Genomic DNA, 26,161 nt, shown 5'->3' on the forward strand with positions numbered 1-26,161 from the left:
ACTGTGGCATTACTGTGTGACAGAGGCCACTTGCAGCGGGGAGATGAAAGAAGTTGTTTTCTATACGCTCGGCTGGTGGACGGATGTCTCACTTATCTCAAGGCCGACATATGGGAAGAGAGTCATGGGGCGCCATCAATCTCCATCACACATGACTTTATGTGTGTGCGTGTGTGTAAAAGAGGCCACATCAGACAGTTTGTCAGCCTGAATGATGGACGAATACAGTAGAACCGATAACATAGTACATGATACCTTCCACAGTGTTGGGACATTTTTTCTGCATAGGAAACAATGAAAATGGAAATTAAAAACAATTTCGGGGTCAAACTGTTGCCATCATAAAGAAAGTGTGGGCGAGGTTGCCGCCCAGCTAGGTCAATTTGAAAGGGATAAAATTACAATAACAGGAAAATGAAGTATCGTTTATTGCTCTTGGGCATGAGGCAGGCTACAATTACACTGAAGGACATAATGCCCAATTTGTATGTGAAATCCGAACTTTTTACATACTCGTTCACATGATGTAACAAATGCCACTTCTAATGTGAAATGTAACACATTTGTGATATGAAACGCATACAGACAAAGTGCCGTGCACAAAAAATAAATAAGACGTGTGTTTTTACAGAAGTAAATTTGTGCTCATTTTATCTCATATCGTCAAAGTAGCAAGGCGGGAAGAGGTAGAAATATTTTGAGGATATGAGACAAAGCTATTCCTTCTCTTCATTGAATAAAGACATCTACGAAAGGTGATGTCACGATATTGCTGTAATGTAAACTCTCCGCATGGCGGGAGCACTACTTTCACTACAAATGTCTACTTTCCGATTCATGTTTTAAGTGGGATTCAAAGTCAAATATGAAGACAACATCTGTGACTCAAAACAGCTTTTCAGTTTCACAGATGATATAAATCGTCTCTTGAGCACTCTCCCCTGCCCAAATTGGGCTTTTGAAGATGTATAGGTCAGATGTGTGCGGATGAGTGTTTATACTACAGATGCATACCAAACTTGTGCGATTTTAGAGCCACATTTGAAAGAGTCCCAGGTCGGATTTAAAAAAAAAAAGAACGAATTCTACTGTTGTTTTGACACAACACTCTATATGCAAACAATAATCATATTTATGTCATTAATGCTATCCCATTATGCCGGCAGTCTTTTTGACGCAGCTAATTGCAACACTGCATTGTACCGTTTCCTTTTTCTTTCATATGACGCCTACAAAGGCCCCTTCACACCCTATAGGCCGGATTTACAAAAGACATCAATAGACAGCGCGCTGATCTAATGGGGATCTAATGGGAATGGTGATCATGTAATGGAATACATTTTGGCCTGAAGTGAAGATGAAAGGCACAACATGAAACACTGCTTCAGAGCCGTCGCAGAGAGAGGGAGTCTCTCTGGCCACACAGCATCACACCACATGCCGCCATGCCGCACAACGTTACGCAACACGGGCCGACACGGTGAGCCGACCCGCATGTACGTTGGATCAAACACAAAATGAAATAGGATGATTAAAGCTGCAAGCAGATTGCACATCCTTCTTTTTTCCATGTTCACCTTATTCAGGTTCGATTTTCTAAATTCTACAAATTTCCATGTGCCCAAAAAAATGTATCCTTTTTTTCATTCTGCATTTTCCATTTCAAAAGTCGCCACTGATTCTAAATGACACATTCAACGTAATCGATCAGCACATTATTGTCATTTGCAAATCTAAGGGGCTTGATATTCGTAGACAGCACATGGGCTCTCAGGCATATAAACGTAGACGCATTTTGATTTCGGTGGCCCGGTGGTCCAGTGGTTAGCGCATCGACCTCACAGTGCAGAGCTTGTGGGTTCGGTCCCCACTCCGGCCTTTGTGTGTGGAGTTAGCATGTTCTCTCTGTGTCTTTGTAGGTTTTATCCAGGTACTCCGGTTTCCTCCCACATTCCAAAAACATGCATGGCAGGCTGATTGAACACTCAAACTTGTCCCGAGGTGTGAGAGTGAGCACGGATGGTTGTTCGTCTCTCTGTGCCCTGCGATTGGCTGGCAACCGGTTCAGGCCCCCCGCCTACTGCCCGAAAACAATTGGGACAGGCCACCCCCTTGCAGCCCCTTGTGAGGATGGAGTGGATCAGAAAACGGATGGATGGATGGAGAATATTAAAATCTTAACTGAGTTGATTTTAGTGGAAAGATGTACAAAGTCAGTTCTTGGACGCAATGTTGGTTTCTTGTTTAGCAGTTTTGTGCCACCCTTGAATGCAAGCGTCAGACGTGACTGCGAATGGTTGTTTGTCAAAGTGTGACCCTGTGATTGGCTGGCAACCAGTTCAGGGTGTAACCCCACCTACTGCCCAATGACAGCTGGGATAGGCTCCTGTGACCCTGAAGACCAGGTCCGTGCCCCCCCCCCCGCCTCCCCCATAGCACTGATGAAAAATTTCGAGCCCTTCCAGTATTTACAGAAGTTGTTCACCCGTCAAATATTTCCAACCCTAACCTTAACCCCTAATACTAACCATAACTTGTCTTCCCTCACCCTGAACCTAATTCTTAACCACAAGACTCTTATCCAATCTTCCATATGCATAACGGCTTGTCTTATATCTTTGAATTGCTCCCCAAGCAGGGAAAACGCACCTCTGAGAAAGAGCAAGAGCCAATCACACAGCATTATGTCAGATAATCACATGAAACGGAATGCTACATGTCGACGGTGGAGGTCAAGGCTCGCTTAGATCTTTTGAACATGTACAATCTGGCCAGGTAGCTGGTGAGCATGAATAATTCTGCATAATCGACACCAGGAGCCCCCTCATTCTTATCTCGCATGCACTCAACAGGCTTCTGGAACAAAGAAGGCACCTTGGTGAGTCTTTGCCAAGGATCATCATTGAGTATCTTTTCCAAGGGGCGGGGGGGAAAGGCAAAGAGACGACATGACTCTTTGGCACACGATAAGAGCGGAGGCTCATCACGCTGGAGCTGCTTCAGTCCACTTTTTACACAGGGTTGCTGTTTTACATTTAACACCGTCTCCTCCAGTGAAGAAGCTTGTCACTATGCCCTTCTTTGAAACGGGACTTCAAAAGTAGATTCAGTACAGTCGGTGAACTCGCTCGCTTGAGGGACCAAGCCCAAACTCGCTTGCTTTGTTGGGCTCACAATGTTGCCCTAAATGTCAATCATTCATATTTTAAAGTTGTTAAATTACTGTCATAGCTCCCCCAAATACAAATCGTGTTTTTCTCCAGTGAATAAAAGTATGCTTTTAGTCTTGATACTTCGGAGATGTTGGCAAAATAACCGGCACATTGCCAACTTGTTCAAAATGCTTTGGCAACTGTTTTCAACTATTTAAAAGGCAAAACAAATCATTTGAACGCACAGAAAGAAACACTTGCATCCCTTGCAAAAATGCATTTATTACACGAGTAACTCAACCAATCGGTTGTCAATACTTTTCAATTAGTCTCTCGTTGGGTTCTGACCTCTGACATTTCGTATGTGTTCCAATCGAGTCTTTGCTTGTACAACCAGGCCACAGTCTAATGAGCTACTTATTGCTCATTACAGCATAAATAGCCCACTAATTGTTGTCATTGTGCAGCATTTTGCGGCACCGCGGATAAAACCTGCTCCGCTAGCGTCGCAGACAAAGCTCGGCCCTCTTAATCGCATCGGTTATTTCGGGAGGCCTTAATTTATGCGACACCCTCATTTGGTCCCTCCGAGGGGCGGCGTGACATAACTCCGTAAGTCACCACTGACGCTAACAACAGCCACGGGCCGCTGGTCAGCTCTGTTTTTAGACGACTGCGGAAAGGCTGCAGAGAGGGGGGGGAAAAAAAAAGAAAAAAGATGTCACTTGTTTGCTATTAAGCGCTTTGTTTACGGCCTGAGGGCGGTCAGTGGCTCGCCAAGATAAATAAGCTTCTCGGGACGTCGCCGCTTTAAGATTGCGTTGCAATGATGGAGGTGATTTTTTTTTTTTAATACACAGCCTCATAAACATGCTGTCACTGCAGCACATTTAACTGCGTGTGTCATTTTAAAAGGACTTAGCTGGTGTATGGTTTCCATTCCAAATTTTCCTCACATATTTTTTTGGGGGGGGTCATACTGGTGGGTGCTGTCTTTGTCCCCTTTGGATTGGTCTCAAACAAATGTTGAGAGCTGATTGGGCTTCAAATTGCAAAATGAGCATTCAGTATTTACAATTGCGGTCTACAAGCTTCCAATTAAGGTCAAAAATCGTTAAAATGTGGATGGTGTCTGCCGCAAAACAACATCAACACCAAGGTAATGAGAGCATTTAAACAATTTTCTTCCAAATTTAAGGGATTGCTCTTCTATATCAAAGAAGAAAGAACCACTTTAAACTGTGTCTGATCCATAATAACGTGACAAGTTAGCACCTCCTCATTTTGAGTGCCGAGCCACAATATCCAGTTTTATTCTCGTCCAGAGCAAGGTTGTTATAGCTAACAAGAACAAATCAAATGACTAAAACTCAAATTGGTCAATCATTTTCATTAACAAAAGATACGCAGTACAGTGTATATATGAAAACGCTTTAAAAAAATCTTGAAACTGAAACTAACCCGAAACACAAACCCAATTCCTAAAGTAATAAAAACTAATAAGAACGTAGTGTCGGAAAATAAAACTACCGTATTTTCTACGTCCCATATGTGAAAATATTGACAAAATAGGCCATTCATTGAAGGTGCGCCTCATAATCCAGTGCCCCTTTTAGTGTGGAAAATACGGGAAATAAAAACGTCTTAAAATGCTAATCTCTTATAACCCTGTTCCAGAAAAAGAAGTGGCTTTGGACTTTACCCTGTTAGGGCTCGCGCAACATGTTTGGCATAGTTTTAACTCTGCCAAATATATTTACTTTAAGGGTCGTGCTTAAGGACCCAATTGGATTTTACCGTTCGCCCTAATTGAGCCCTGGTCCCCAGTAAGTGGTATTACCCTCTGACCCATCGAGCCGCCTCATCTATTCCAGAGCAAGAATCTGACTTATTTTGACTGATGTACAATGCTAGATGTCAAAGGTAGTGTTGGCGACAAAGTCAATCGTCATTTCCTTAAAATTATATCGGAGCCATTATTCTTCAGATTTTTAATTATATCCAAAAACAAATTTGTGTGGTAGCTGGGTTCTAAAGTCAAGTATGTCATGAATTTTGTTGTAATGCTTGAGCCTTGGTTCTTGGTGTGGCTGGGCTCATGTTAATAGCAATGCTCTACAGTTAATTGAGCATGCGCGGCTATGCTAGTTCAGAGTTAAATAAAGAGACGGCCCGGCGCAAAGAAGATTAGAGGCTAATTAGGCCACAAGTTGAGGGAATAGGGCTATGGGATGTCATGAAAGGAGGCTGTCAGTCAAGGCGGCGGAATTCAAGTCATTGTGTGGAGTACAAAGAGAGGGTTGGAAATGGGCTGTGATGTCATTTCAGTCGAAAGTTTGCCCACGCGGGCCTCAAGAAAGATAGGCCCGATTCAAGATTCAAACCCGGAAGTGCTGACACTGAGGCATCGCCTTCCATCCATCTTTTTAGTCAAATTAGTAAGTGTCTGAACTCAGGAGAGAAAATCTAAAGAAAACCGGAAATGACTGAGCCAGGAGGAGTGGCCAAGATGGTTAAAAGTATTTTAAAAGAGTATTAACTGTTTGTTTGTTTGTTTTTGTTTTTTCATTTGTTTTCACAATGAGGTCCTGATTTTTGACTTTGACATTTGAGGTCTGCACAATAAATGGTCTAAACATTACATTATGGTAGATCTTTTTTTTTTAAATTGATTTTATTTTTTCAAATCAATAAGATTTGCTTCTAAATAAGAAGATACATTTGCTGCAATACACAATATCACTCTATGAAAAAAAAACAATTGTCAAATGTTATTGTTGATAAAACTCTTGCTTCGGGTCCCTGCAATTAACCTGAAAAAATGCTCATCAAATCAAGTCATTGATCTCCCAAAATATATTTCAAGGCTCGATTTGTGTCATAATATTAATATGATCACGCCTATCATCAGTTTTACATGGCAACCATCACCTTGCATTATAAAAATACACAGAACCACTTGATATAATCGACAAAATCAAGAAATTGGCTGTCATTCTTTTCTGTACTGTCCTCCTCCACCAGCTCAATCCAACTGGAGCCTCTCTTTGTTTCTGTTCCGCTTACTAACATGCAAATGACCCGGCACGTAACGCACGATGAGTGAACTTTAGTTTCCCAGTGTGAAAAAAAAAAATAGCCCCCCCCCCCCCAAATGACTCACACGATTGTGTGCATCGGCCTCCATCAACAAGCGTTCCCCTCTGCGGCTTCCTATGGAAAATCCAATTTTACACACCACGGCCTTTTGGAGATGACTTTCCACGCCGTGCGCGCTGCTTTTATGAAGACATTGCAATTTTATTAAGCAGTAAATACAGTTCTGTGTCACATACTATGCATAGACACACATACAGGGTTCCGCAGGGCTGTTAAATAGTAGCACTTAAATAGTAGCCCACCCGTCGCGGATGGAGGGCAACTCCGAGTTGTTGCTAAAAGTGCCCGACGTTCACGATACAAAATGTCCACCCCATGATCCGTGCAAGCCATTATTTCCCTCCTGCTTTGATTTAATGTATGTTTTGCCAGGTAATTGTCGCAGTGAAATGTTCCGCATCTTGTCATAAAGAGTGCGAATGATACTTTTTTTTTTTTCAACTCTGGCTCGTAAACATGCCGGTGAGGTAACCCTGTGGCGGAGCACCGATGTCATTTTATTGTAGTTTTTTTTTTTTTTTTTTTTTTTAACAAATCCAACACGCCCAGTGTCATTTCATCGATGACACCGTCCTCGGCCCCGGAAGCCTTTTGTACTTTCATTCCTCACTTTTTCCTTACCGCATGGCTCCCGTTCATTTTTATTGGTTTGACTACTATTACATAATCGCCAACTTACTTATCAATGAGTATCTTCAGCCTGAACGCTTAATCGGACAGATGACACCTAAACCTGTGTTCACTGTCACCTTGCGCAATAAAAATGAACAAAATCTAACACCATGAATGTGACTGCTCCTTTCGCCAGTTATTCACCACCTCGTGCACTCGAACTAAACGGAACAACTATAAATCACCCAGGCAGTAAAAAAAAAAAAAAAAAGAAGAAATGAAGAAAAAAAAATAATGGCGTCCTGGTATCGTACACAACCTGTATGTCCCTGCTCCTCTCTCCATTTATGATGGTCGCCACCCACTTGCGTAGAGGAAATGAACATGGTGATTTGTGACAAGGAATCATGATGATAGCCAACACCTTTCAACCGTAGTAGGCTTTACTAAGATAAGATCAGAAAACCTTTATTACTCTCGCAATGGAGAAATTCCCAATTCACAGCAGCAAAGTTATGAAAGGAATAAGTAAAAGAACAAAATATAGGAGCTGCTGGAAAGGCAGCCACTCTCGCGGCACCATCTTGAAGTCAAAATAACAAAATAACACAACACAACACATGAGACAGTCGTGCAATCTTAATCATTATCATCAATCAGATTCATGCCCATTCAAAAAATAGTCGGCTCTGTTTATGCAGTGCATGTGTGGTATAATCCACACCATCACTGCACAGCCGAAATAACACAGGATGACTCGGAATAATCCCCAGTCTCTGAAAATTACGTCATGTAATGTCCACGTCCGATACTATCATTCATGTGATTGCCGCTCTCGCCAATTATTCACAATATCTACCACTTTATGTCGTCGAAATGAATTAAAAAAATAAATCAGGTTGTGATTTGTTGTTTCATTACATTTTGTTCACTAACTTCTATACGAAAAAAAAATGTATATATATTTTTAACCTCATTTGGTTTTAAGACACATGTACTCTAAATGAGGCAGTTCCAAACTAACGCGCATTCGTCTCCCGGTAATTTGCGCGGGGACACGTCCGCGCACATTTGCTCGTGTTTGCTAAATACCCATCAGGCAGTGATGTGGATGAACATCACTGACATTTTACTTACGTGAAAATGTAAAACGTGTCTCGTATTGTAGTTTTTTTTGGTTTTTTTTGGTTTTGTTTTGTTTTTCTCCGAGTGCCAGTGGATAGAACAATCCGGCTGTGAGATAATGAGCTAGACTGCTGACTTTGGAAAAAAGAATGGATGAATAGATAACAAAATTACCTGAAATATTTATAACCTCTGCCTCTTTCATCGTCTGCGTTCCTCATAAGGATTTAAAGGGCCCTTGTGGGACCTCTTAATTGAGTTTCCTCTCACAAAAGAATATGAAAGGCTTCATTTTTGTAACCGGTCCAACACTCCTACATTCTCTACACCTCTTTTCATCTGAAGAATGGACTGATTAAAACAGGGAAAGTTGGAGCGCATCATAATGAGCGATTATCAGGCCCTGGTTTTATGCGGCAGGTGATGTATTGTGGGGACGTTGGTTGACTCTGAATTTTGGGGATTTGGAAGTGAATTGGGTCCAACTCTTCCTAACGTAAAGCCGAAATAGATAGACAGGCATTGATTTAAGTTGGGGGAGGGAGCGCAGTTGCGATGGAGTTGTGCTCTGGGCAGGTCCTTCTCATTGCGCTTCTCGCTAGCAAACATAAATCCAATAAGTACATAAATTCAAGTCCTTCATCCGCATAGTTTGAATACACGCAATCAAAGGTGCTTTTAACACAGCGAAGTGGAATCCGTTGAATCCGTTCTTACGTTTAATTTTTTCTTGTATAAAAACTCTTTATACCATTAAGACACGCCCCTTAAATTACATGCGTCTTGGAAGCAATCTCTTCCTGTTAGCACAATAAATACTGCACCTGTTTAGGTTTGCCAACCTCATCTGTTCGTCCACATGATTGTTGAGCAAACGTTCACAATACCCAGACACAAAAGCATGACTCACATGTGAAGCCAGCGTGTTAATCATAATATATCTAGAACAAAACAACAAAAAAAGTCAGTGACTGATGGTGCTTTATGCGGAACAAATGCATCCATCCATCCATCCACTCGGGCGGACGTGTCCGAGGACAAGCCCACAGCGGATTTGCGTGGCGAGGCAAAGGAGCGACAGAACGAGAGACCCAACTCTCCACAGATCTCATTAGAATGGTCATAACATGGCAACAAGAGAGGAAGGAATATTCATCGAACCCCCCTCCCCCCCCCTACTCATAGCCTCCGCGCCAGCTCTTGTGTACCACCAAGCCGCCGTCTTGGGTATTCACCAAGCGTCCGTCATCAGAGCAGTGTTGAATATTACGCATGGGTGCAGTGTGTGATGTGAATTAAACTACCGCTCATGAACTATCGCAAGCCAAAAATGTATTTATAAAGCCTTTCTTTATGTTGCCGTTTAGAATGACCAAAATGACATTTATAACGAACAAAACTCAGGTACTCCTGTCTATACCTAACAAAATTACAGTGCCTAGTTGTAAATTCATCTACTTGTATATTTTGGGGGATCCCATCTTCCTTTTAATCACATAAAAATACTGCTTTGATGCCGTTTCGGGGCATTTGGTGCCAAGGAACTGAGTTGAGGTGATGGGAGGAGCTTCATTTATACATAATATGAAAGTATTTTGCCACCATCTTGTGGCATCTATAGGTAACTTTTGAGGTGCGCGCAAATGAACTTGGAGAGTTTCACGCTACAGTGTTGCATTGAGTTTCAAAGATACAAGCCGGCACTTGAGTTGCACGTTATGTGGAGTGCATTTTTGTGTGAAAATGAAACGTTTTCAATAACAGATTTCGGGGGTTTTGGGGAGAAGGGGTGAGACGGATTAATTGCATTCCCATTCATTTCAATGGACAACGATGTAAGATATGATTGTTTTGAGGCATACGTGTGGTCAGGAAATAAATTAAAACTGTATCACAGGGCATCATCGTATTACTTTCCTGTCATCTTAAACAAACAAAATAGCAACTGATATATTTAACGAGTAAAAATAAAGCGCTCGTGCCATTTATAATTGACAACATGGAGGTACTGCTTCAAACAAAATTGAGGTTTCTACCAATTCTAAATGACGAAGACCAAGCAGTTAAACTAAATGCACACTCACTATTTAGCAAGCAGATGCCTTTGTTATTTTTAGTCTTTCCAAAGTGAAGGCAAGTTGTCTTGCTTCTAGTCCTCTGATGTTCTCATTTTTTAAATTTAATTTCTCACACTTTTTGGACAGATATCACTTTTTTTTTTTTTTTTTTTACTAGGTCGTGTTAGCCTTTGCTTCAGTTAGCATTCAGGTTGCTTAAAGAAACGAAAACATGAATTTTCAATGTCGTTATCTTCGAAATGTTTGCACATTCATAACGTTGTGATTCTGCCGTCATTCAAACACAACATGCCACCCCATGGGGACTCTTAATATCTTTAAACTCACAAACTCTCTGTTGTTGTTTCTGATGTTACATGAATGTGAATGATATGCTAATTAGGGACGACGCGTCGTACTTTCATTTGGATTAAAGCATCAAAAAGGAATTGCGCTGTACAAAAAGAAAGAACTATCCGTTCCCCTCACATGAATGTTGACAATTTCAACACAGCCCGTGATGTGTATCTATATTTCAATTCGCGGCTCATAATTACACTGCCATTGTCTGCCGGCTTGTGTTTGTAATAAATGCAGAGCCACGATAATCTGTCTTGCCGTGATAGCTAGCCTCATTAACATGGGCGCAACATTTCGCAGAGTGTTTTCATGTAACTGTCCTGCAATAGGCTCGCTGACTTTTTTTTTTTTCTTTGAGCAATGTCTTCCTTGCAAGCCAGAATGTGAAGCGCACATGAAACGCTGTTTGGATACTCGCAGATAGGCCTTTTCTGACAAAAAAAAAAAACAAAATGCAGAGAATTGTGGTGACTGGTGGGGGAAGAAAAGAAAGGAGAAATATCAGGGTTACTCTTTTTTGGATTCATAAGTCAAAAAGCAAAATTGAGGAGTACTCTGGACATGTACATGTGTGGACGAGGCGAATTTGGGGAAGTCCTTTGGGGGAGGTCTTGTCTTGTGGGGGGTACTTCGGAAGTCTGTAGTACCAGACCCTCTAATATGGGCTATTTTGTTCAAGTATCTTGGTTGTTTTGTTCATGAGTGAACAAAACGTTCCCACCCTCACCTTTGTCTGTGCGTCAAGGTGCATATAAGCTGCCAAAATGAGTTAACTTGGCTGGGTGAGATTCCCCCCGGACTTCTCCCTGGTTTGGTTTTCCAGACTAAACTCAATCTCGTCTGATCTTGGAAAGTGCTGCAAAATTCCAATTGAATACATTTGCCTCAAAAGGTCGAAACCGGGGTTGTCCAACTCTGGTTCACGAGGGCCGCTATGCAGTCAGTTTTAAATGTCTCCCTCCTCCAACATCCATGCTTCAAACGATGGTCGAGTGGTTAGCACGTTGACCTCACAGTACAGAGGTCGTGGGTTCGATCCCGGCTCTGGCTTTCCTGTGTGGAGTTTGCATGTTCTCCCCAGGCCTGCGTGGGTTTTCCCCCGGGTACTCCGGTTTCCTCCCACATTCCAAAAACACAGCTGATTGAACACTCTAAATTGTACCTCGGGTGTGAACGTGCGCGTGAATGGTCGTTCGTCTCTGTGTGCCCTGCGATTGGCTGGCAACCGGTTCGGCTGCGTGCTGCCGTCAGTGCTCTCACACGCACACTCACGCACGCACGCACGCACCTACAACAGTCATGCAATCATCAGAATTGGAGTGTTTGGTTCGGCAATACGGCTGGCCTTGGCTTACTGATCCTTATGAAAAGTTTTTTTTTCTGGCGCGTTTCCTTTTCATTTTAATGACAAAAGAGACTTTCAACCTCTTTAAGTTTTCAATTTATTTATTTTTTTCCCTTAAAAAGGGCTAAATTCAATGTGATACGACTTGGAGTGCATTCTTCCAACTTTCAATTTGAAAATCAAGAAATAGATTAATTTTGAAGGTTAAAAACATATTACTAATATTGATGAGAAAGGGCATTCTCATGAGGAAAAAAAATGAATGTTTTGAAATGAAAGTAAATATTGCATGTTTCTTGCCGGTCACGTTCACAATAATGCCAAATAAGCTTAGCATGACTTATCTGTTCTAAAATGTGTATTTTCTGAGAAAAATATTTTACGTTTATTTAATTTAATTTATTATTAAAAATAAATAGCGGTTGGAGAATTTTTTTTTATATTGTAGCATTAAAAAAATTGTATGTGTGTCTCTTCCAGTGTATTGCCATTTTGTTTTATGCTAATTATCAAAATTGTACGATTGAATCACAGCCCTGATGTTTACACCTTAGTCCCATGACACATCATCACCACAAACTATATATACTTGTAAAATTGAAATAGATGGAATTTTTTTGTAGCTTAGCAGCAAAAACAAAGGACAAATCCCATTATTTTTTTTTAGGGTCTTTTTGTTTCATTGTATGTCCGGTTTCAAAGCCTCCCTAAAGGTCCGGCAAGGTGCTTTTCATCTGTCCGAAGCTTCTTTTGACACACCAAGTTCGCCGGGGGGGGGGGGGGGTCAAGCCGAGCAGGCGAAACCACTTGACACCAAAACATAAGCTTTTTCGGCCTTTTTGTTGGCTCGGATTTATTAAAACAGCCAGCTTCTGACAATTCTCTTTAGAAGCCAGTGACTCAGTTTTTTTTTTTTCCTTCATGTGTGCAATGACCCTCTGGAGGCTTTCAAGCGGCTCCACATGACTGACAGGTGGACTGATAACTGAAAGCAACCAGAGTTGAGGGATGGCTCAATACCAAGGAGTATTAAGAGCTGAAAATTGGAACTTCGTTCTCATGAGACGATATTTTTTCTTACTTTAGTTTTTTTTTCTAAAATGAATGACTCATGTACCCAAAATTATACGTACATTTTTATTTATTGATGTATTTTTAGATTGAGTGCTACTTCTGAATTTCAGGTGCTCACAATTCAAGTCAAGTCAAGTCAACAGTATTTATAGAGCACTTTCAAACAGCCATCGCTGCATACAAAGTGCTGTACATGGAGCAATTTAACATGCACAATAAACAGTAAGACAAATCGGTAATAAAGGCGGTAGAAAGCACCAAACAGTAAAACCAAGAACAAATCTAAGTCATGCTGAGTCGAATGCCAAAGAATACAAGTGAGTTTTGAGGAGGGTTTTGAAGATGGGCAGCGAGGAGGCTTGCCGAATGTTCAGTGGGAGGTCATTCCAGAGAGAGGGACCAGCAACAGAAAAGGCTCCATCCCCTCTGAGCCTCAGTTTAGTTCTTGGTACTTCTAATAAGGTCTGGGCCACAGACCTGAGGCGCCGGGCAGGTGTGTAGGGGCGGATGAGCTCAGAGAGGTAAGGTGACGCGAGATTATTCAGAGATTTGAAAACAAATAAGAGTATCTTGAAAATAACTCTAAAATGAATGGGGAGCCAGTGAAGGGATGCCAGAGTAGGAGTTATGCGCTCCCTCTTACGAGTACCAGTCAAGAGGCGAGCAGCGGCATTCTGGACCAGCTGAAGGCGCTTAATGGAGGACTGGCTGACTCCAAAGTAAAGGGCATTGCAGTAATCGAGCCGGGATGTGACAAAGGCATGAATTACTGTCTCAAAGTGTTCATGTGAGAGGAATTCGATACATAATTCTGAAATAACAATTTTGCTAACATTTAGGGTAAATCAAATCAACATCATTCTATAACTTTTCTCCACGAATACATGTTAATGACCCATCCATCCATTTTTTGAACCGCTTTATCCTCACAAGGGTCGCGGGGCGTGCTGGAGCCAATCCCAGCTGTCATCGGGAAGTAGACGGGGTACACCCTGAACCGGTTGGCAGCCAATCACGGGGCACACAGAGATGAACACCATCTACGCTCACACTCACACCAAGGGACAATTTGTTCCATTAACCTCCGTGCATGTTTTTGGAATGTGGGAGGAAACCGGAGTACCCAGAGAAAACCCACGCAGTTAAGGGAGAACATGGAAACTGCACACAGGAAGGCCGGAGCCGGAATAGATCACTGTACCTCGACGCGCTAACCAGTAGACCATTGCAGCACCGGTTTTAGGTTTATCTCAATGAAAATCTTTTCGAGTTTGAGAGACCCCATTGTGGCTGAGGTAGTTGAAATGTTACTTTCCAGTAATTTGTATTATAAAAGTAAGAATCCCATTTTTTCTGTCGTTGTGTTTTGAGCTGAGGGAAACCAAAATCGCATTGGAAAGTTGTCGACTGCGTGGATATTTTTAATATTTTTTTGTCCCGGATGAGTCTTCTCCAAACGCGTTCACCACATAGCATCATGACTTAAGCATCATTGTTTTGATGGTAATGAGTCCGGAATTAGACCGTTGGCCCACTGAACTCACTGTACAATTGCTCACCCACGAAATACTCCATTGGCATGTATGTAATTCCTCTTATCCTTCCGGCCTACTTTGGAGATAAGTGCTGATAGTCCGTGCCGGTAATGCTCATGAAATGCTTGTGATTATGCAAATGAATGTAAAACAAAAAAATACACCCTTTTTGGTAGAGAACACCCACAATTTGCCATGGTCCTCCGCAGATGGTGTGCATGATCCCAAAAATGTAATAAAATGGAACCGCCGTGACTATCTCGCATCCTCATCAACATTTAGAGTGGCAGGTCAAGCCTCTCATCACAGATTGCCTCCACCGTGGTCAAGTATCAACACAGGAAAGGGGCTGGCTGCCTGCAAGTTTTTTTTTAAACTTTTTCTTTTTTTCAGTTCTTTTATTTGGGGAAGAAAAAAAATGTGTCACAACCAGGGGTCCTTCAAGCACAAAGATTTTATCCAATGACCACCAAATTGAATTGATGTTTAGTCAACACATGGACGACACTACCGTCAGTTGCAAAATTGTTATATTTTCGTCATTGTGTGTGGGCGGAACATATTTGCAAAGTTTGATGAGCTTTCCATCAATCACGAACCTCAACTTTTTAAATATTTGATGAAAATGAATTTGTGAATTTGGAAAATCCGCTCATTAAACTGCAGACACAAGTCGACCGTTCTTGCTCGCTGTCTCACTCGTGCGAGTGGCCACAAGTGTGCACAAAGATATTGTAAATTGTATGTTTTACTTTTTATGGTCAATGCGAGAGCTCGTTGGTGACTTTGAGCAGGTTAGATATGACCCCCAGGTCGTTCTTTGCCTGGTTCTTGTTTAGCCTCATTTTAAATGTTTTCTTGAGATTTTCTCTAAATTTGGACCAATATTAAATAGATGGATGGCATTATGTTTCTTTGTTGTTGTTGTTGTTGGGTTTTTTTTCTTGTGGGGAGAGCATGCTAGCAAAGTTTGACGGTTCGATCAGAAAAAAACTCAGCCCCACATGGGCAGAACCAGACCAAACGTGGCGATACGGAATTTGATTGCCATGTCTATTTTGTGTTGATTCCTAAAAAAAAAAAAATCTCAAGAACCAATTCCCGAAAAGATGCCGAAAGTCTCTGCTGTTTCTATTGAAAATTGACATTTTAAATTCCTTTTCGGCCATTTTCACTGGTCCTTCAAAGACTTGCCTGAGAGATTTGGTCCAAAGTCTATCACATTTGAACTTCGTATACCAGACAGATGGGCGCTGCACAATTTGTCAGCTTGTTTGCATGCGCCATCGAATGCAGGCGAGCGGGGTGTCAAAGTTGGATGATCATGTCAAGGATTTGCCACGAATGGGCTTGTTTTGCCACTGCGCACGGCTTTAATTTACATGAAATCAGCATCATTCTAGTTTTATGAATAATTGAGCAGCCTGATTTTGACCTGCGTGCATCAATCAGCAGAAGTTTACCATCACTATCTTACAACGCGACACTCTGGTCTCCCTCTCTTGCAGTTCCTTCTCGTATCATCCAGATGTTTGGAGATCAATACTGTACCTCACATGCGGGGTGCTTACATACGTATCTGCCGCTCCCTGCTAAGGTTTCTTTTATCTAAAGAAAAACATGAACCTATGGTCCATGCATAATGCATGTTTAGGTGACATCACAGCCGCTGTCAATGATAATCAGATGGCACCCATAAGATAATTTGGGAACTTCCGAAGAGAATCATCATACTTTCAAATTTCTCCCCCGTCATGCAGCGCCGATTATAGTGCCATCAATCTGCAGCATTTCATATTTGCGATGCACAATAACGCCAGCAAAACAAGTGTTGCTAATATTTCACACTGAGGAGGTAAATCTGTGACTCAATGGAACCGTCCGTGATCGGCATGATTTCATTTTATGGTGATGTCCCAATTTGCTTTTTTTCATTTGTCCCGTGACATGTCACGAAATGTGAAAGAAAAGTGCGACCCTGAAAACAAACTTTAAAACATAAGAGAAACGGAGTCGAGCAGAGTTGTCTTTAACTTGTGCACAAGGAGAGTGAATGAGTATCATCCATGACAATCTCCAAACAGCTCTGGAAAACACTCTGCCCCTTACATCATATATTCCTCAATAATCGGATGGAAATAAGATCAATCAATGAATAAAAATAAAACATGAGTTAAAAAGTCTAAAATTTCAAAGAAAACATGGTTCAAAATTTGAACAAAAATCTGGAACCTGCATGAAGATGATTATTATCACCTTCAGTGGCTAATAATCCACAAGTCTGCACATTTCCACGTTTTTCGGCAGTTTACATAGCATTTTTTTGTTCGTGCAAAGCTATATCCAATATAGATAAAAAAACAGGTTTGTATTATGTTTAAACATAACTTTTGTTGTACCGTATTTTCCTAAAAGGCGCACCTAAAATCCTTCCATTGTCTTAAAAGCTCACAGCGCGCCTTAAAATCTGATGCGCCTTGTGTATGGTCATTACGGTAATATCTCAACCCCAAATGGCTTCTTGCTCGAGACATGCTGACAACGCAGAGTTCAAACTTAAGGTGATCGGCTATGCAGTTGAACACGGAAATAGCGCAGCGGCAAGAGAGTTCAACGTTATTGAGTCAATGTTATAACTTAGTGTTGGTTAAGTAAACTATGTGGCTGCTTTTTCAATACGTTTTACTGACATCTGATCGTTGTGTTGGCCTTTCCTTGAGCATAGCCCCATCTAGTGGAGGCATTGTAGATTGCTTCTTATAATGCGGTGAGCCTAAAATATGAAAAAAATGACAAAATAGGCCAGTCATTGAAGGTGCGCCTCATAATCCAGTGCGGCTTTTAGTGTGGAAAATACGGTCGTTTTATTTCCGGTGGTGGGGGTGTTTCTGGAATTTTTAACTCATTGTTAGCCCCTTTTTAATATAATAACTGCTCCAGAATCTGAAGGCCTTTTTTTCGTGAAACATTTTGTGACATAAGCTACTCACCAAATAAATGTACTTGGTTGTGTAATTTCACACTTGACGGGTAGGCAGGCACTCCAGAGACCCATTTGAATGTCTTTCGAACATCCGTCATTGCATTTATTGCAGACCATGTATTTGCCGTCATACGAACCACATTTCAAAAGCATTATTTGTGCAGTTTTCACTGCAAAGTACAAAATGGCCTCCAGCTGATGCAGGCGATTGTTTTATAGTCGTACTTGTCACTTTTTATTAACTAGTGTTTATGGAACATGATGTTGAATGGCCATAAATAGTCAGATGAGCACACGGCGAAACTTTAAATCTCTGAACGTGCATCTTGAGAAAAGTCTGCGGTGCAAAGATGAAAAAGTAAAAAAAAGAACACAAAGACGACGTGATGTGCTTCAAGGACGCCATCTCATTGCTTTATTTGTTTGCCTTCTCCGACTTCAACAAGCAACCTCTGGAGGCGGCGGGGCCATGTATTTTTGTGGATGGATGAAGTCCTCACAGGGGCTGCCCGGAGAACGCTCCAGGCGAGTGTCACTCCCCATTGGACGCCGCCCTTGTAAAAGCGCCGTTTCAAAATAAACAAGTCACGGGCTGACGTCTCCAGATGCTTTCATGTCACAGATTCCCCCCATTTCAACTCTCTTGACTTTGACAAACTCGGAAGAGCTTCTGGAGATGTGTCTGCATGTGACTGCCGTGCACAAACAAAACATGGAAGTCTTTTCATGTGGTTCATGCTAATTAATCAACGGCTACTTTGTTATCGTGTCTCGAGGGGCAAGGGTTCTAATCGGGTGGGATTTTTCCATTATACGTATCATTTAATTTAGATTTTTGCGGAGGGGGGGGTTGTTTTGTTTTTTATCCAATAAGCTTGGATGTGTTTTTAGAACATGCTTGTTATTTTTTGTTTGTTTAATGCTTTGTTTTAGTGTAGTATTTATGCAATTTAGTGTTAGTTTTATTTTATTTTTTAATTTATATTTTTAATGCTTTGTTTTAGTGCAGTATTTATCAGATTTAGTATTAGCTTTATATTATTTGTTATCTTTATTTTTTATTTTTTTTAGTATATGGTGTATTTGCCAATGCAAGATAAAAAAACGAGGTCACGAAGTATTGTTGAATAAAATATGATTCGAATTGACAGCAATAGAATGAACCCAGAAAGCTCATGTATAATATTAATTGGCAAAGATGAAAATGAAGGACATATTTGGAAATATTATTGCGGTCAGCATTAGTTTATTGATGTTATTAGAGAGGAGCGTTGGCGCAGAGCGCCGATGCGTATTTGGAACCGAGAGTCGCCGCTTGGAATTGAAATGGATTTCCATGGGACAGGAGAAGTGAACCAATCTCTTTTTTCGTCAATGGATGCTACAGCTTCTTGTTGACTTTGAAACTTAGCTTGTAGCCGACGTGTGCACATTTTGAGCATGACGTCTCTGATCCACTGGTTAAAGGACACTTTGATTCTCTCCTCTTTCATCTCAAACTGCTTCAAACAACAAAGCGTGTGACGGAAAAGCGGTTAGGACTGCACGACTGTCCAAGTTTTATGTTATGTGTTGTGTTTATTATTTTACTTTATGTTAACTGTTTTGTTAAGCGCTTTGTTACAGCTGCCGCTGTTGTGAAAGCGCTATATAAATCAGCATGTATTGTATTGTATTGTATTATTAGATTTGGTGAGTTAGTTTTTACTTTTAAAATAATTTTCTGTTCTTTATTTATTTCGTGAAGAATGTTTTAGTTTTTGTTATCTCGTTAGTTTGCTTTAATAAGAATGTTTTAGTTTTTGTTATCTCATTAGTTTGCTTTCACTATAATTAACCTTGTGACTGGCTAGCGAGAAGACACCTGCAGTGAGAAACTACAAGACTTACAGCTAAATACACTCAGAGGCCAAAATATTTGATTACAAACTAATTGCACTAAACTTTACGTTCGTCATAGAAAAATGGGCTATTCAGTCATAATTCAGTCATTCATAGTTTCAATATGTGCGACGGCATGCAGCATATATTTGATTGTTGTTGATTATGCCATTGTTGTATCAATAATACACACTTTTTTTTTTATTTTGAATACGATTGACTGACTAATCAGGTGGGATTTGCACCCCGTATACTTATATTGTCCCTCCCGGCATGGCGTAAATAAACACCAGGCGCTTACATATTGTGTATATACAGCACACATCACAAATACCAAGTGGGAAAAAAGCGCTTTTATTTCGGGGAGAAAGGAAAACAAAAGAAAAAAAACAAACACAGCACTGGGAGTGAAGTTTTGCGCTGCTGCGATCCCCTTGCTGCAAACTTCTGAGACACCCCCCCCCCTCCTCCCACCACCGTCTGCGTAATTGCACTTCACTCTCAGATGCCTCGCAACATATTTGATACATGAGCGAATACCCTGCCTCTAAGTTTGCCACTCTCATCACAAGTATTCCCTGGAAAGTCACAACACGAGCTCAGTAGAGCATCGATTGCCTGCTGGAATACATCTCGCATCGGAGGATGACATCATGGGTTGGGGGAGGGGGGGGCCCTCTTGTGAGACTTAACACCGGATGTGATCCAGTGCCGGAGTCGTACCCAACAATACCAAAGCAATCACGCTACGAGTGCACCAATTGTAGCTTTTCGGGACTCGAGTTGTGTTTCGTTGATTTACTGCGCAGTTAAAAGTAGCTTTAAATATGATTTGTTGCATCGCAAGTCTCGTCCGCCAGCTGGGGAAATCTCACACGGCAACATTGTTCCCTCTCCATCATGTGTCATAAAATGGACTCGCGACAGAATACGTGTGAATTATTCAGATTGACGGTATTTATATTTCATGTCAGATTTTTGTTTGGAGTGATTGCATAATTCAGATTGAGGAGAAAGCTTTCCGCTGCTAAAAGAAAGAACAATGCTCCGTTCGGAGTTTGATCCCTGTATGGTTACGTTCGGAGCATGTTCCAACAAAGTGAATCAAGTGACATCTCAGCTTAGGGTCCCCCCCCCCCCCCCATATGAAATAATCATGATAATTAAAGCTGAAAGCAATGATGAATGGGTGTTCACATGCTCAGCTGCATGGCAAATGTTTAAAATAACCATCAAACTTTAATGGCATGTGGAGCTCGCGTTTAGCTTAACGATTTAGCCTCACGCAGCCGCCGAGTTTACCTGATTCCAATCCGGGGCTCGCTGGGGTGAATTCCCTTCCAACAGGTTTGTCCGAGTCACGTTTGCTGAAACTCGCCAGACCCATGACACGACTTTCACGAAATTCGACCGTTCTGCATCGTCTTCCAAAGGCAGCTTCAGAACACAGAAACATTTTGTTTTTGTTTTTCAAGCATAAAACACCCAATCCGATGTTTGCTTTTAGCGCCTGGAACGCTTTTACACCTACGGTTTGTTTTCAAGCTTTCCCTCCGGATTAATAGAGCCCGGGCCGTCTACTCATCTTTGCCTGTGTTTTGGCCATCAGCCACGCCGGCATTAGCGCCAATCAGTATTCACGGGGGCAAGCGGCGGTGTCACACAAGCCATCAGGGAAATTTGCTGAGATACAAGAAACTCTCAAGAGCCATTAAAGCGTGACGTTTCTCCGACGAGTCGATATGTGACAGATTGATAAATGAACAAATTATCTGCGCGGCACTGTGGTCGTAGCTGAGCATCAAAAATCCTAACATATCAGTTTTTTTTTTTTCCTCTGACTCTGGCAGCTGTCTGCGGCGTCAGAAAGAGATTGTAAAAGGATGCTGACGCAAGGCTGCGGATTAATCACTATTCTATTGTGTCGGCCGGCCACTCCAAGATGGAGAACCAACAAGCTTTGAATGGAACGTTGGCCATCAATTGCCATTTCTCCTGAGTGTTGTGAGAGTGTGATGGCGTTGGAGGTGGAGGGGGGACTTGGGAGCCTTTGCACTACTAAAAGACCTCAGAGCACCAACATCAGCATCTGATTGTCTTAAGAGAAAAAAAGGAAGCGCTCACATCGTGACATATGAACGTGAGCAGATGCACACAATTGTGTTTTTTAATTTCCATGAATCAGTAATTTAGGCTATGAAAAAAAAGTACAAAACAATTTTGAATGATGCTCTTTCATGTAACGGCTAGTCGACTGTAAAGCCTCTTCTTTCTCGAGAGCATTTTGAAACAGTCATTAATGCCTTCGTCACATCCCGGCTGGATTACTGGAACGCACTTACTTAGCAGTCAGACGATCCTCCATGAAGTGTCTCCAGTTGGTGCAGAATTCCGCTGCTCGCCTCTTGACTGGTACTCGTAAGAGGGAGCACATCATTCCTACTCTGGCATTCCGTCACTGGCTCCCGAAACGTACATCTTAGACTTCTTTTCAAGTTCCTGTAATTTGTTCTCAGATCTCAGACACTATTCGAGGTACCGAGAACTAAGCGAAGGCTCAGAGGGGATCGAGTCTTTTCCATTGCCAGGCCCTCTCTTTGGAATGACCTCCCACTGAACGATCGGCAAGCCCCCTCGCTGCCCATCTTTAAAACTCGCCTTCAAACTCAATTTTATTCTCTGGCTTTTGACTTGATTTTTAGTTTCACTGCTTGTGTGCTCTCTTGTGTCTTTGTAAGTAATTTGTTTTATTGTTTGCTGTTGGATGAAATCTTTTTTTGCCCCATGTACCGCACTTTGTATACAGCGGTGGTTGTTTTCAAATGCACTATAAAAACAGTTGAGTTGACTTGAGTAATGGGAGTCTCCTTGCCCAAACTAGCCCGAATTAATAATGGAAAACAACGAGTTGTCTCCCTCAATATTTTCCCAAGGTCTTCGTACTAACACAGCAGCTGTTGTTCCACTAAAGCTACCTTTGCCCTGTGATTCCAAACCATATTCGTGTTCACAGATACTAGGAAAGAGAGCCATCGTGTATGAGTGAAGCGCGAGTGCTGCACCGCCTGAATAATAGCAACCACGGGAAGTTTTGGGGTCCTTTGCGTTTACCAGAACAGGCTGTTTTTTTCTGTAGACACAGTAAGAGATTGTGGCTCTTGGTTATTTCAGAACATCCCCTTCCAAGTAACTGTAAACATTTGGATGTGTGTGATCATGAAGAGGCTTGATGTTCAGTGGCCCAGCAGAGCCTTGTATGTTGCATTCCATGAAGTGCTTTGTGCAAGTTCACCTATTACTTTCAAGAAATTAGAATGTTCTTGGTGTTTCCTTACGACAAACAAACAAAAAGTTGTATTTTCCAGCATATCTTTGGATTCTTCACGAACAAGCCTCAAGCTTAGAAGCGCTTTGGCATGGCGGCCACGTCGTGTCTAGACCCCACACCTCTCATTCTTGCAACTGATTTGATAACGTAAAAAAAAGAAAATTATAATAAGTGTCATGCCCATGATGCAACGTCAAGCAGATCTGCTCATTTGTCTGTCTCGCCGAGAAATCTCAGCCATACAAGTTTTGACATGTTTGTCATAAATATTTTATGAGTGAGCCCGCAGGATCCTGCCGTCTAAAAGCTTGGATTTTTTTATTCATATTTTTTTTTCCACCCTCTCCAAACCACCCAAGGTCAACCTGCGATCGGCCGTATCAAGGACCGGCGCTTGTGTGATCGCCGCAGACAGACAAAACGGAACCAGCGGCCGCCGCAATGAAATCTGACATATAAAGGAAACGTATTCAGCTGGCGGTAGTGTGGGGGGGGGGGGGGGGGGGGGGGGAGAAGGTGCGCGTAACCACAAGTGCACTTGTTTATTTGCAGGTCAATGCGTTTGGCCTACGCTGCTGCCGCCGCCAGCTTCTCTCGCAGCTCCTCGGTTATTCTGAGCAAGTCTTTCCCAGTCTCGTTTCGCAATGCTGGCGCTTCACGTGAATAATTCAAGTGCACATTGTTGCCTATTGATATGGTCGGAATAAAAGGCTTTTTTTTTGTATGCTTGTTGGTTTATCCAGTGAGATAACTGAAATCAAACTGATCATCTTGAAGATTCCCATGAGTCCAAGGTCGATATTGTGAGGTGAAATTACTCTCTTAGCTGAATCTGATACTTCTGGTGTCATTGCTGTTTGTGTATTGGGTACGAACAGTCGGTCACATTCCTGAGAAGGTTTGAACAAGCTCCAACCAGATGATACACTCAAATGGGCCCCAATTGGAAGTAAGGATCATAGACAATTGGGTGACGAGAATTGACAAAGTGGGTTTTTTTTGTTTGCTTGTTTACACAAGCTAATGTGAGTCAGGCTTGGCATCAAAGTTGAATGACCCTGAAAATGATTCCCCCAAATGTCCCTCTGTAGCATCCCTTTGGAAAGTTTCAACAAAAATAGCCCCCCCAAAACCAGTTTCACAGATGAAAACTAATTTGATCCCGAACGTGACCCCACAAAATGTGCTTGGTAGTGACCCTGTGGAAAGTTAAGAACAATAAGCCCCGAACCACCAGTCTCACCGATCGACAAAAGTGGCATATAGAATCACAAAACCTCGCAAGTACACATGGCCAAAATAAAACAGGAGTCCATTAGGCACAAATTCCAAGACTCATTTTTGACCACCTCCTACTTGGAGATTCATCCAGATGAGCCCCCGGTCACAATTAGGTCTCCCAGACGCTAAATGATTCCAGCTTGAATTCATGTTTTATACTCGTCTGACTTTCTGCCATTAGCATCCTTCAACGCCTTAACGCAGGGCACTCCAATTCACACTTTGACCTGTTCTCGTATGGGAAAGGGTTAGAATATTGTGCTCCAATGTAACATAGCCCACGTCATTATGCTGCCGTAGCTGTGTGGGCTGACATAAGCAAACTCAAACTACCTGAGATATAAATAGACAAGAGTCCTGTCCGCCACCATATGTGCCGTACACGCTGAAAGATTTGTATTCCATAAGCTGTTAATAAAGCCGTTCTGTTGGGCATGATAATGAGATTCATATATTCACCCGCTGACCTTCTTCCGTTCTGCTCGCAGGGCTGCGTGTTGATGTGCGATGGCCGTAATTCAAGGTCTGGCAGGGATCTTGGTGTCACGGCGATTATCATGTACAGATCACATTATTATACATTTACTGCCCTCACTGTACAGATGGACAGGGTGCGTGCCGTTGGCAATCACCAGCTCTGGTCACACCGGAGTGGAATGTTATGCTGTTAAATGGCAATTCTGTCAGGATGAAATATTGTCCAAAGTCAGCATGTTTTTGTTCAGTTACAACCTCAGAGATTGATTGATAGAATCCAATTATGATCTTGAATCCAGAGTGGGCTTGGCGCGTGGGAATCACCCGTTGTGATTTTTTTTTTTTTTTTTTTACTCATTTTGCTAGCGACTGGGTTTCATTTTAGCGGTAACATATCACCTCATTGAGAAGCGCGCCTTGCCCTCCATCACAAGTGACATCCTGTCGACGGATGTAGCAGAGAATCCGGTAATTTTTCAGAATAAAATTTCAGATTACGAAATGAATAAAACGGAAGTAATGTCAGTTATTTATTCTTCCTGTGCGGCCTGGTAACAAATGACCCATGGACCAGTACCGGTCCGCGGCCCACGAGTTGAGGACCACTGAGTTAACACACGTTTCACACCGAAAACTCTCGACACAAACACTGTTCCGCCCTTAATATGCATTATTTCAAGAAATACATTTTCAATTGGATGGGAGTTACTATCAACCGTCCATCAGTGATCCAAGCCTCTGTTTTTACAAGTTAGCGTACAGTCTTGCTCTGTGGTATCACCCGTCGCTTACTTTAACTGCAAAGAAAAAAAAAATGTCATGTACACTCAGCTCCCTATAGGCAAAAGTTCCCAGTAAGGATTGACCGAAAATGTACTGGCCTGTTGTAAAAGTCAAGTGTACTGAAGCAGAACACCTTCAGGGTACCGCCCCACTGACAAGCCATGTCTCCATAAAAGTACAATAATATTCTTTCCCCCCCCCCCCCCCCCCCCGAGATGATGGACACAAAAGTTCACATGACAGCTTGCCAAAGCTGCTCTGAACCTCAGATAATCATTTCCGTTCTCCTCCTCGATCCGGTGTTGGCGGGAGATGAGCGCCGCTAGCTGGCACGGAAAAGACGTGGAAATGAAGCCAAGCAACTGACTTCTATTGGCATAGGAGGAGAAGCCACAGTTCAGAAAGGGAACACGGCGTGCCCCGCAAAAAAAAAACCCAAAACATTAAAACAACAACAACAACAACAAAAAAGAACAATTAAAATCTACTGCAAACAGAAGACGTGTCACAGTTGGCAAGTTGAAGCTCTAATAACTAAAAGTTCAGTCTGTTCATAAATATCAAATATACAAAGTTGCACAGCGAGCATCCCAAACACAACCTCTCAGTAGTGCCCTTTGGAAAGTTAAAAGAAACACAATTATTTTGACCAGGTTTTCGCTCATCACAAAATTCAGTTCGTGTCACTCTTATACACAGAAAGGTCTCAAGCAACCATGCAAGAAGAGGAAGTTGGCCATTTTAGTTTCCAATTTTCTTTGTACCATCACGGCGACACTGTGGGCGACGGATTTGTACGTCGGCCTCACAGTGCAGAGGTTCCAGGTTCGATTCCGGCTCCGGCCTTCCTGTGTGGAGTTTGCATGTACTCCCCGTGCCTATGTGGGTTTTCTTCGGGTACTCCGGTTTCCTCCCGCATTCCTAAAACATGTGTGGCAGGTTCATGGAACACTATAAATTGTCCCGAGGTGTGAGTGTAAGCGCGGATGGTTTTTGGTCTCTGTGTGCC

At 42.1% G+C, this 26,161-nt stretch overlaps 1 protein-coding gene across 1 annotated transcript in view; it reads left to right on the forward strand.

Annotated features, from left to right (window-relative positions):
* The window catches only part of LOC147207945 (uncharacterized), a 105,938-nt gene that overhangs the window by 22,607 nt on the left and 57,170 nt on the right, over window positions 1-26,161 (forward strand). The gene's annotated exons all lie outside the window — the stretch shown is intronic.

This window comes from Hippocampus guttulatus, chromosome 3 (assembly GCF_054856545.1).
Source record: "Hippocampus guttulatus isolate MCC_2025c chromosome 3, RoL_Hgut_1.0, whole genome shotgun sequence".
In the NCBI taxonomy this organism is placed as follows: Eukaryota; Metazoa; Chordata; class Actinopteri; order Syngnathiformes; family Syngnathidae; genus Hippocampus; species Hippocampus guttulatus.